The 14,072-nt window shown below is 37.2% G+C and overlaps 1 pseudogene; it reads right to left on the reverse strand.

Annotated features, from left to right (window-relative positions):
- Window positions 1-1,593: 1,593 nt before the first annotated feature.
- On the reverse strand, window positions 1,594-1,692 carry LOC145297402 (U6 spliceosomal RNA; annotated as a pseudogene).
- Window positions 1,693-14,072: the final 12,380 nt, after the last annotated feature.

Raw genomic sequence — 14,072 nt, forward strand, 5'->3', positions numbered from 1 at the left:
TTTTTTTTGCTCAGCATACACCTCCAAACACCCGGGCAACGTCGGGCTGAAATGCTACTATATCATATTTTGATTAAATGTAAATCATATATAATAAATAATCTTGAAAAAAAAAACACAAACAATTTAAGTGGCTACACATCTTTACATGCTTCTCAATATATCAAATATCTATGTACTCCACCACGTAAAGGAACTATAGCGACAAAACACCCTTAAAATCTTAAAACAGACATCCAATAGTAGTAATATTTAAACCATATGTAAAAAAAGTAAACTTGTCGACCATAGTCGAGGTGAATCCAGAGGCTTCCTGGTACTTATGTAAAATTTGAACCAGACGTAACTAACTGACCGCTCGGTTTTGTCGAAACATAACGTCAACCGTCGGCTTTCGTTAGGCGTCGCCGATTACCAAAGCGTAACAACGTTACTGAAGGAAAATACTGAAGAAAAGTTAAAATATAATAAAATCACCAGAAAAAAATATACAAGGAAAATAATAAAGAAACAATGACCTAATATAACATTTTCTGGTTCATTCTTGTAACAAGCGTTTTTAAGTGACAAAAAGTAAGCAAGTATTTTTTTTTGTCAAACAAAATTAATATAAAACAATTTTTTTGTCATATTTTTTTTTAACAAAGTTTTTCAAAATAAAGCACTTCTTTATGTGTTTTTCAGATATCTTTTTTTCATTTTTTCTTTTTTTTAACTTATGTAAAGTAAACTTTTTTGTTGTTATTTTTTATGAAACTTTTTTTTTATCTAGTGGGGGGGGGGCTGGACAACCGATTTTTAAAAATTAGATTAAATTAAGCCAGTCGGAATATTCCCTTAGGATTAGGTAGACTTTTTTTTTACGGTAGCATCAAACGATGTTCAAGTGGGGTGAAAAGAGATAGCGGATGTGGAAGAAACTTCGCTAACCTAACCGAGTAGCTTTCCGATATATGGCTAAAGATGGAGACAAAAGGATCATTACCAAATTTCTGTCTATACATAAACTGGAAAAGATAACTGTTTCAGTATTTTCCCCAAAGACCGTCTGCTTCTTTGCCGCGCATTAATCGGCGTCTTACGTCAGATTACAAAGGCTTCCTTTTCACTAGCTACTCCTCTGAGGTGTAGGGGACGACGCCAATCTTTTCCCAGGATTACTTCATTTACCCTTTATCTTTACCATGTAATGCTGAGTGTTTTAGCAAGGAGGCACTAAGTACAATCTTTAGCCTTTGGTATGACTCGGCCGAAGATTGAACTCCGACCTTCCGTCCCATTAACGAACACCCTAAACAATAAGCTAAGTGTGTCGGTTAAACAAAACGCATAAGACATTAATTTAGATATATATTTTTTTTTCAAAATTTCAGTTTCTTTCGAATATATTCAAACAGGAAATGAGGTGTCAGTAAAAGAAAGAAAGAAAACAATAATAACGTGTTATTTTATTTACATCCTTTTCAGGAGGTTAGACACAAGGTCAAGTCTAGTTTTGCTGAAAGCGTTTCCGTAGAACAAACTGTATTCAAACCAAGCACAGCCAGATTTTTCAAGTCCGTGTCGTTAACCGCTTAGTCATGTCACCCCAGAAAGACTACGGAAAGATTCACGCATATGCGAGTCATACTTGCATAATAGCCATTCTAGTCTTCTCTGTATCGTTCCAATTTTAGTATATGTATTATATACAGCATAATCACGTTGACAAACCAGTTTTCGTCAGATCACCGAAGTTAAGCAATATTGAGCCTGGCTAGTACTAAATGGGTAACCATTTGAGAATTCTAGGCGCTGTATGTGCTTTCCTCTTATTTCGGTATTGTTTCCAGACGTCCGGAACCGCCACTTTTCACTGGTATTCAACAATGTCGATTCAGGAGAGGTGTGGTTGGAGATTGCGCAACTTTTGCCACAGTGGGTATCTATAGTCTGTCAAGACTGAAGAAAGCTTTTTTTTTATATGTATTGCCGAAAAGAGTAATAAAGTAATATGATGCCATGAGCATAGTGAAAAAGGACATTAAGTTTCGAGTTCCTTCCTACTAGTATATATATATATATATATATATATATATATATATATGCATATATATATTATTCTAACATTTCATAGAATCTACATAACATTGAAGATTGAGTTGAATTCCTTAGCACAATATTCCTATTCTCTAACCACTGAACCACACTTAAGAGTTCGCACAAAAAAAATCATAAGAGTTATAAGTACGGTGACAGAAGACCAAAAGTAATTCGATGATCAATGTGCCTATAAGCTGGTGAAATGCACTAGATTATCGATCATATTGGTTAATTGTCTTTGATCTGATCAGACATTATCAATCATAATGAATTTGAGACTTGAACAAAGACTAGTCTCTCTTAGTCAAGGGATCAAAACTTGTATCACAGCTGGACATAATGATTGTAAAGCTATTTTTTAAGTTCAGGGACTAAATGGTGTTTATGGTGAAGTTCAGTCAGGCAGAAATCACACAGGCACTGTGTTTCAACTTATGCAAATAACATATTAAGTAAAAACTTTAAAACTCATCGCCCAATATTAATCAAACTTAACACACACACACACACACACACACACACACACACACACACACACACACACACACGAAATAAATATAATTAATTGAATAAAATAATTAATTTTTTCACATAAGACGAATACAATTTTTTCATATAAGACAAATAAAAACCGGCCTTATGGAAAACAAAAGCCTGTAAAATTATAGTACATATATAATTGAATATATATATATATATATATATATATATATATATATATATATATGTACACACACGCATCCTCGCTGTTTGTAAATAAACGGTTTGAGCATTATGAAAATGGTGGACGAATGTTTGGCTCAATGTTTGTTGTTAGACATTTGTCGAGGTTATTTGCGGGCACAGATCCCGTGGGTCGATGGGTAGAACTGCCGACTGTCAACGTGATGGTTCTACGTTCAATCCTGGGCTAGTCTAACGGCACTGATGCGTTGTGATATAACTAAAAAGTACCGTATGTCGATGACTACACACACACACACACACACACACACACACACACATATATATATATATATATACACACGCACACATATATATATATATTGTACGGTAAAACATGGGTCCGTTGAAACAATTGTATATATATATATATATATATATATATTTGTTTATATATATATGTATATATATATAAACAAATATGGAGAGGACAAAATATATTACAGGTTTTAACAATAAGAATAGGATGAGGTTAAAAATAAATAATCATGCACAAATACGATATATATATATATATATATGTACATAGATAAATTAAAGAATATAATATTATTTCCACGTTCAAACAAAGTCGTAGCCATGAAAGCCAACAAGCTGGATGTTCAAGACTGGTCAATGCGCGAGTAAAGTTTAGCAGTAGTAACGATAGGTCGAAGAGTTTATTGGAAAACATTGTCGCGGTAACATGTTCCACAGGTGGATAGTTCTTTCGAGAGAAACATTTTTCATGGAAGTTCTGTTTGATTTTAGGTACACACAAGAAGAATGGAGTTTTTTTTTTGCAGTGTTGATAGTATGACGAGATCTCGATAAAGTAGGGAAATACTAGCGACATCCCTTAGGTGAGAGAAGGGATGTAGAGTAAAAGACAATTAACTAGATTACTAAGTACATTTCGTACTCTGTCAAGAATGGGTGTTCTGAGCTGCTCTTTCTTTAAAAGTGACAGCAATACTCCATATTGTGCCGAAAGTTTTACATATTTCTAACTTCTAAAGGGCAACGCCCGTACACGCGTCCTGCTAGTATATAAATTTATATGTTTAGGGATGACATATATTACAGGTTTTAACAAAAGAATGAGGCCGAGTTAAAATTAGTAATCAATCCATATATATATATATATATATATATATATATATATATATATATATATATATATATATATATCAGTGTGTGCGTGTGTGTGTATGAGAAAATACGCTAATTCAATGATATTTCGCCCCTTATTTATACGAATTCTTTAATTTATAAAGATCGATGTAACTACAGGGCTTATACAAATACATGACAAAATCTCGATTCCAAAATTTAAAACAATGTTTTCCATCTTACCGTTTATGTTTTGAAAGCATGTTGAAATGTTCAATTCTTGACAGCATCTATTTCGTAGCGCAGAATCATTCATATAATCATGTCAATTTTTGAATTTATTCCGCCCTTAAATCATTAGGAAAAAAGCAACTCATCAAATTTGAAAGGAAATAAAGGAATATGGACACGATATATAGCTTAGTAAATTAGAAGAAGAGAGTAAGTTCAATTCTATAAAAGGAGACTTATCGGGATAATATAACGCTCAACATTGGAGCATCTATAATTTTATTGATTTATTTCGTTCCTGATGAATCCCACGCTAGACGTTGCATCCCCATTATGTCACCTAGCATCTTCTCTACTCTTCTGGTGAGAAGCATTAGGCTTCGAAATGCCTAGGTATAAAGAGTTCCCTCTATCCCCCAGCTAAATGTATGTATACCCTTATTGAATAAATGAACCATTCTATATTTATCAATATATAGTTTTTGTTACTTCATTTTCCACTTTTATTAATTAGCCTTATCATTTCTCCTGAGGAAGAAAAAAAAAACGCACTTGCTATAAGTGTGTTTTAAAACTACTCTGTCATCCGGAAATAGAAATTTTCTTCTGCTCTAGAAAGACTCGGCCATATTCCAGTCGGCACCCCCCCCAAAAAAACGGACGACAAATCATTGTGTTAAACAGACGTTAAGTACTAATTTTAAAATTCATCTTAATTCCTAACAAATGTATTTCATGTTGCCTTGTTTAAATTTGTTTTTCTTGTTTTATTTATGTATATTTATTCATTTGTCTCTACTTTTCCTGTCTTGCAAAACTTTTAAGATGAGATTCGTCACCCACCCCCCTGACTACTATTCGAACAGGCAAAACACTGCTCACTCATGCTATATTCAAGTAAACTAGCGATAAAAAACAAAAAAAGTCGGGAATTATTCTCTATTACATTAGATGAAGTTAGGACTTTATTTACTTAATATACTTAAGTAATACTATTACTATAAGCTTGCTTGTATTGAAAATGCTTGCTTCCTTGCTAGCCAATAAAACCATCTAATATAGTTAGTCTTACTTTCAATTATATTTGAAACTAAAATACACAGTGACATTAGCTACGTCGCTAGGACTATTACTGAATAGATACACAATGCTTTGAGCTTAACCAAACTGACTGCATTTAATTATTAATCCCGACGCGCTATATACTAATAGTTTTTTCTCATTACGGTACAAGCACGGTGCTACGTATATCCAATATGTACTTTGCCTCCAAGACGACTGCCTATGTCTGATTTGCATGTTAAGTTAAAAAAATAGTCTTCTCTTCTCAAACTAAACGTTACTTGGCACTCAAAACTCTAATAATTAATCCCAACTGTATTCTGTAAGTTTAATCCTCTCCTGAAAACTAACAGTCTGCTCTACTCCCAAAGCTGCCACTAACACTCATAAAATACACCCGACTTAGATGGAGGTCTTTAGCTTTCAGTCCTTAACCTTCGCATGCTGACCGATTGGAAGTCATGATCACTAAACATCTGTACATTTCTACCTCTTAGGCATGCATTAGTTTATACTTATCCAGGTGGATACTCACTAACAACAGTCTGTACTTAGATATACAACTATCTATATTACATAGCAATAGCTGCCCCTTCCTTAGCTTAGCAATGTTAAATACAAAAACTGAACCGATACTCTATAATGCAAAATACAACTTCCTGATTTTTAAACGAAAGCTGAAGATATCTTCATTAGAAATGGTAACCTACTTAGTACCTACAATGTCCATATATTCGCATCTACTGGAAATATGCTCATATATCTATTTATTGTACTATACATACTGTATACGACATAGCATATAATTTAATCCCAATTATACCTGTACTGTAATGTACTTCATATAAAAAATTACGTTACTTGTATCTATTGAATATACAACTTAAACCTCCTGCTATCTAAAATATCCAGAGCTTGTACAATTTTTTCTAGTTAATTCGTAATATCATACCAGTCTGCAATGCACTATCCTATTCCTAAGCCAACATAAAAATAAGAAAAGGAAACTTTTTTCTTTTTTTTCTCTTTTTTTAACCTAAAGGAAAAACAAACCATGTTAACTCTTTCCAACAGACATGTTTGCAAATATAGCAAATATAGCTGCTTCCACTGCATGAACTCTTACTCAGCCCCTCCTCCAGTAACAAACAGTGAAATAGCAATGCCCTGTAATCACTTTGAGGAGTATAATTTTTCAGTTGATATATAACCCTTATAAACTAACCCATTAACATTAACCACCAACGCGGGGGCGCAGAAATACCTGGATTAGGACCCAGACGCGAGGAAAACCCTCTCGGTGCTGATGGACCTGTAGATCTTCCCAGGTCATCCGTCTAGGAGAAGGAAAACTCTAAAGCTAAATCTAAGGGGAGGAAGGCCTCTCCAGTCTTTGATGACAATCTTCCTAGAGCTGGTGACTCAAACAAATTACCGGTCTGCAAACCTAATCTGCTTAAGGAGTAAAAAGGCACTGTTTATTGCCCGGCTTCCATACTCCTTCTTTGCCTGTTTGCTAGGCGTAGAGGTCGAATCACAGGGAGTCTACAGACCTTCAGTGGTCGATCTTGTTTCCTGACTAGGGCAATGAACGCCGTTTTCCCCACTCCCGACACATCCCATCCCTTAAACTGGGCACTTGGGAGTGCTTGAATGCCATAATGCCAGTACAAGTAGATTGGGTTGACCATCGTCTGATGGGTTCAGGGTACCGGATAGACAGTTCCTGGCTGCTGTTCCCGACTGGTAGTACAGGAGTCTTAACTCTTTGGTAGCGCTTAGAGCCGCTGCTCCATCAACAGTTGTATAATTTCGGGTTGTTTGTAGTGCCATGTCGCGCATGGAAAGGGACCCTGCACTCATCCCCGGTGGGCTATTCCGAGGCCACAATTCTAGTAGATGGCAGGACAACTGATGGTCTGCTTGTGTTGCATGTCTGGTATTCTGCATAACCACTTGTTCAGCATCCTTTACCTAAACTGAAACTCTTAAAAAAAATGACAGTACAATAAAAAAATTACGCTAAAGCCAGACCCAAACTCAAACAAAACGAACTTGCCTTCTCCCTTGAGCATCCGTGGGCTTAGAACTAATTTAAATGATGCCGAAGCATTTCTCCTAACAAACACCCCGGATATCTTAACACTAAGTGAGACTAACCTACACTCCTCCATCCCCTCTAACTACTTTAACATGCCTGGATATCTCTCACTCTGCCGTAAGGACTCTGACAGACATATGCACGGGCTTGGAGTCTACATTCGGAACACCCTCCCCTTGACTAGAGAAACAAACCTAGAATCGGACGATCAAGCCTTTATGTGCTTTAGACTTAACATGCAACATAACATTAGCTACTTTTATTTTCTCTACCGTTCACCCTCGACCCAGGACTGTAGCCTAATAAACAAAGTCTCTGACAGCATAGATACAGCACTTTCCCTCGACACTAGCGCACACGTGCATGTGTTTGGTGACTTCAATGTCCACCACAGCAACTGGCTTGGATTTTCTACTCACACAGACGCAGCTGGTATGACTACATATAACTTCTCTATATCTCATTCCCTATCAGAGATGGTTACGTTTCCAACCCGTTTCCCAGACCAGCAAGAACAACACGCATCACTTCTAGATCTGTTTCTGACCACAGTTCCCGATGACTAATGCCCACAGCCCACTTGGGAACGCCAATCATGCAGTGGTAATAGTTGAAATAGCCCTAAACTTTAGAGCCAAAACTGAAGAGTTACTGCTCAAAACAACGAGATATTATAAAAAGGCTGACTGGGAAGCCACCAGGGATCTCATCAGGGACGCCCCATGGCAAAATATCTTTTTACTTCCTGGTTAACAGTGCGCAAATGAGACCACTGAATGGTTCAAAACAGCAATTGAAGCACATGTTCCCGCACGGAAATTTTATAGCAAGCCCCACTCTCCCCAATGGTTTACTTCTACTTGTGCAGCCGCCATCGCACAAAGGCAGCATGCGTACCGCAGCTTTAACCGACATAAGTCCAGTTCAAACAGGCAGAAGTATTTAGAAGTCAGAAGTAACTGTAAGAAAGAAATAGCGACAGCTAGGAGAGAATTTACTGACACCACCAAAAAACGGATCGAAGCACAGAAATTAGGAACCCGCGACTTCTGGAAAATCTACAACAATGTAGTAAATAATGGGTAACCAACAATCCCCCTACTATCCAACAATCACGAGATTGTTTTCTCTGCAACTGAGAAGGCTAACATGCTTGCCAGTCGGTTTGCCTCCAACTTCACACTGGACCCTGCCAACCACCCCCTCCCTGACTTTCCCTTGCGGACAGACGCCACACTAGACGATCTGAAAATCACCGCTTCTCCGGTGCATGCTATCATAAGAAATCTTGACACTGCAAAAGCATGTAGACCTGATCTCATCCCGGCTGTGCTATTAAAAAAGTGCTGAGCCGGAGTAGCTCCAATTCTCTCCAAACTCTACAACAAATGCCTTAATGAATCTTGCTTTCCTGCCTGCTGGAAAACTGCTTTTGTAGTACCAGTTTTCAAGAATTCTAGTGAAAGAACCGACCCAGTAAATTATCGCCCCATTAGTCTCCTCCCACTTTTCGCCAAAATATTTGAGACCATAATTAACCAAGCTCTATTCCATCACCTTACAGATACTAAACTTCTGACTTACCAACAATATGGATTTAGAAAAGCCCGTTCCACAGCAGACATCCTAACTGTAATCTCAGAATGTATATACCAGTCACTGGACAAAGCGGAGGAGGGTAGAGCAGTAGCTCTAGATATATCTAAGGTTTTTGACAGGGTATGACATGAAGGTCTTCTCAGGAAAATCAGATCATATGGTATCACTGGAAGAATACATGACATAATTTAACCCTTCTTAGATAAGAGAAAAATCCAGGTTGTCCTCGGCGGTCGTACATACAAACAATACGATATAAATGCGGGAGTGCCTCAGGGGTTTATCCTGGGACTACTGTTATTCCTAATATTCATAAATGACCTCCCTGACAAAATTGTCTGTGAGATGGGTATATATGCTGACGACGCCACACTCTATAACAGACACAACAGGAAAAAAATGAACACATATCTAAAGAAATGGCAGAAGCACTAGAGGATGACCTTCGATCTGTAGTGGAATGGGGACATAACTGGATGGTCACATTCAATGCTGCCAAGACTAAAATCGTTTCCTTTAATAATTACAAGAAACCTTCTCTACCACCAATAGCAATGGCCAGTGACTCTTTATCTTAAAGTACATCCTTTAAACTCCTCGGCCTAATGCTCTCAGGAAACATGAGTTGGAACAATTACATCGAGAGTATCGCCAGGACCGCTGCGAAGAAGGTAGTTTCTGTCTACCGTGCTAGAAAGATACTAACGCCCTAAAGTATCCTATACCTCTATAAGGCCACCATTCGCCCATTTATGGAGTATTGTTGTCATATTTGGGCTGGTGCATCTGTCACTAGTCTCTCGCTCCTAGACAAGGTTCAAAAGAGAGTCGCCAATCTGATAGGTCCTGAACTGTCATCTAAACTTCAGCCCCTGTCCTATCGACGAAATGTTGCATCCCTCTGCTTTTTCTACAAGTACTTTAACGGTGAATGCTCTGACGAACTGCAAGCACTTGTCCCCCCTCGACGTAAATACCCCCGACAAACCCGAAAAGCAGCTAAATCCCACCCCTTCACAGTAGAGATCCCTAGACGTAAGAGAGCCTTCTACTCCAGTAGTTTCTTCACCAGGACATCTAGACTTTGGAATTCCCTGCCGGGTCCCTACTTCCCCAACTGTACTGACATGCAGAAATTCAAGTGCCACGTGAATCGACATCTTGCTGCCCAACTCCCAACACAGTACCCCTGATATCTATGTCCCTGATAGTAGCCCCTATAACAAAGTGGCAATATGCCTTGTTTCGGGTGAAAATGTAATAAAAAAAAGGAAAAAAGAAAAACTACTGCTAATCTCTACTCACACATTGACCGGTTAAGAGATCATTGTAGTCATAAGCCTATTTGAATGAGTACACGGTAGGGAAATACTAACGAAGTCTCTTAGGTGAGAGAAGAGGATGTAGGAAAAAGAAGACATAATTCGTTAGATTACTAAGTCAATTTTGTATTCTGAGTAAGAATGAGTATTCTGAGCAGCCCATTCTTAAACGTGACAGCAGTACGCCATATCGGTCCGAATCTAACTCATATATATTCCTGTCGATACAGCCGTTCTTGCTGTCCGAGTTTCAGATGTCATTTATGTCGATATAGCCTTCCTGCTTCCAGAGACATCGCCAAATTTCTTCCCGAGTCTTTCACAGTTATTTATGCTTCTCAAGCTTCTTGTAGAGGTTTTTGCTTCTGCTCCAGCTTCTTTCAGCGATGCTTGCTGCAACCTCTACCCGCAGTGCCTGCACAAATACCTTCTCAGTTCAATAGAAAAAGGAGACTGTATGAAGAGTCAGATGATCAGTTCTGTAGTACTCCTTCTTTTATTCACTCCGATCGTCTTCTGTGATAACTAGCAAAACCACCCAGCATGCAAACTTCTTAATTCAAACATAAACAAAATATACTACTGTTTTATTGGGAGAAAATGACAAAAAGTTTCGTTTAAAACAAAACTGAAACATTATAGGTCTTAGGTAAAATTTTATTTCAGCTATATTAAGCGGCCTTCCTTGATAAACAACAACGAACAAATTGTAGTATCTGTTCTGATGTCGCATGTCTTTTGTCTTAAGTTAGTGGATGAAAAGTTTTTTCTTGACTGAGGTATTTTTTATTATTTTGTTCCAATCAAGAGTTTCACTCAACAAGAACATTTTTCACATTAGACTTGAAAACAACAATGTTATAGTCAGGCGGGAAGCAGATCCACGGTATTGCGTTCCACAGACGGACAGTTCTAGGAAATTACGGATTTGAAGTAATGTGCCGGCACCTGTTTTATAACCGAGTACACCTAAGACAAGGTATAATTGTTCGGTCAACCAAACCGAATGTTGAGTAATTGAACATCTAAGCCATTGTCTACTGACTCTGTCTATGATTTGACACTACTAATAAAACCAGATGTTTAATCATTGAGTGCCTTAAACCAACATACTTTGTTTCTGCGTCATTCGACCCAAACAATTAAATCTCATCAAAGCATTGCACCAGCAGTAGTCACCAATACACTATAAAAGGTGGGTATCACTTTAATCAGAGCTCAATCGAGGCCTTTGCCCCTGGCTTTGACGCTAGACCCTTCCTCCGTCGTTGTTAACCGCAAATCGCTTCATGGGCTTTTGTTAAACATTAAGGCGCCCTTTGTCAAACTCCCACTCCTATACAACCCCTGCTCCAGCTCTTGTTTCAATCTGCCTCTTCAGTTCCTACTCTGGCTCTCACAGAATCTTTTTGCAGCGCAAGTCTCAGCTCTTCCAATGGTTCCCAATCTAGCCCCTTTCAAAAACCTATAGACTTTACAACTTAAAGTTGCTGTCAATCTATACCTTAACCACGTCCACACAGACCAGCTCTACCTGAAGCACCTCATCACACCTTATGGACGTCTACATCAAACTCCGCATGACGTAATCCCAGGCTGTTCAGATTACAAAGACGTTATTGATATTTAATTATTCTGACTGCTTTCCAGTTTTCTCATTTCTGTCGATCTAGTCATTTCTAAAGTCAAGGTTTTCAAACACGTCATTTTTGTCGATCAAGCCGTCTTGCTTCTGGAGACGCAATTCCTATTCTTTCAACGCTCCTGCACTCAGAGACGTCACCAAATCTCTCCTTTTAGTTATTTTCTGCTATTTCTTCTGCTCCAGCTTCTTCCAGCGGTTTCTGCTTCCTCCAGCGATGTTTGCTTCGGCTGCTAGTTACAGTACATGCATCGGCCCCTTCCCACAGCGGCTCAATATACAGCTCTTTCAAGCAACTCCAGTTCCTGCATTTTCTAGTTCCTGTAGACGTCGTATACTAACCTGTTCCTAATGATCCAGTCCTTCGTCACGCCAACACAGACCGTACCTACCTGAGGTACCTCATTGCCCCTCAGGGACATTCATATCAAACTCTGTGTGACGTCATATAGTGCTATCTAGGTTACAGAGACGTCATTCCTGTAAATCTAGCCATTCTTACTGTCCAGAATCCAGTTTATTAATTTCTGTTAATCCACTCTCGTCTGCTGCTAAAAAACAAAAACAAACAAACAAAAAACAAAACAAAATAAACAAACAAAAAAAAAACAACAACAAACAAACAAAAAAAAAAAAACAACAAAAAGGTTATTTCTGTCGATTCAGCCCCACCACCTATTCTCCAAGTTCCAATTCCCCTATTTCCGCTCTTCCTGCTTTCAGGCACATCATCACTCCTCTTCATTCAGTTCTTCTTCGTTATTTTCTCTTGTACTAATAAATACTGCGTTTACTTTATACTGCCCATCTGCGTTTGTCGTATTTTCGTTGATATTGCTATATTTTTGTTTACTTCCTCAGATGAAAGACGATCAGCCACGTGACCGGACCCTGCAACAGTACCAACACCGATTAAAAAGCAGGTGCAATCTAGTACATCGAAACATTACATGAACCGAATAAAGCTTTTTTATTTCACATAAAAATATACGAGACTCTTGAATATCCCCTTTCATTATTCGACACATGACATTGTTGAGTATCATGTACCTTTTGACCCTTTCGTTTTTATTAAAAAAATGTGACACTTACCGAAGCTTTGAATCAATTTCATTCCTTATTATTTGGTGCCATTTCGGGACATTTTCCTTATTATAAAAAGCCATTTTATTCTTTATCGAAAAGTAAAAAAAAAACAAAAAAAAAACAAAAACAAAAAAAAAACAACAACAATAAAAAACAAAACAAAAGAAAAGCGCTAAAAAATGTCCTTTGTTATGCGGTGCACTTCAAAAAACAATATTATCTTATGATGTCTCAAACGCCATTCAGGCATTAGACGTTTGATGATTAAAAAAAGGAGTGTCATAAACTATTTAATATATATATATATATATATATATATATATATATATATATATATATATGTATATATATATATATATATATATATATATATATATATGTAATATATAACGCATATATAATATAATATATATACGTATTTATATAATACTAGCAAAAGTACCCGTCGTTGACTGGGTTCAAAAACAGCCTACAGAAAATGGACTCTGATTTATGAAAGTATGATAGGTTATGAAAAGAAAGGGTTATAAAGAGATAGCTTCGAATTTGGGGTATCAAAACCAAAGCAAAATATGATGAAAGTAAAAATAAAATAGATAAACCCCACAATTTATTATACCATACCTGTTCACACTGAAACACTTATCACAATATTCTGTGGATCTATATTAAAAAACCTTGTTAAACTTTGTGACATATTTCCATTCTATGGAGGTCAGGCGCGAACGAACACCTCATAATTTTATTATACCATATTTCTTCAAACTGAAACATAATTATCAAAGTATACTTACGCAGATAGATATGAAAAATCTTTAAAGATGGAGGCCAGGCACAAACGCAGACACCACAATTATATTATACCATCCCTATTTAAGTTAAAACATACTTATCAAAGTATTATTATGTACATCTATATCAAAAACACTTGTAAACGTTTTTTTTTAATTTTTAAATTTTTTATTTCCATACTTTGTGGACCAGGCGCGAACGCAGACCCCACAATTTTAATGAACCACTGTTCTGCGTGATCAAACATACCCATTCCTGTGTCTCGATACATCTTCTATCATTATATGTAATTAGTTTTTTTAAAATAGTCAACCATATAGGAGCCTATTCGTGACCACAT

This window comes from Euprymna scolopes, chromosome 17 (assembly GCF_053919585.1).
Source record: "Euprymna scolopes isolate OS-2025 chromosome 17, ASM5391958v1, whole genome shotgun sequence".
In the NCBI taxonomy this organism is placed as follows: domain Eukaryota; kingdom Metazoa; phylum Mollusca; class Cephalopoda; order Sepiida; family Sepiolidae; genus Euprymna; species Euprymna scolopes.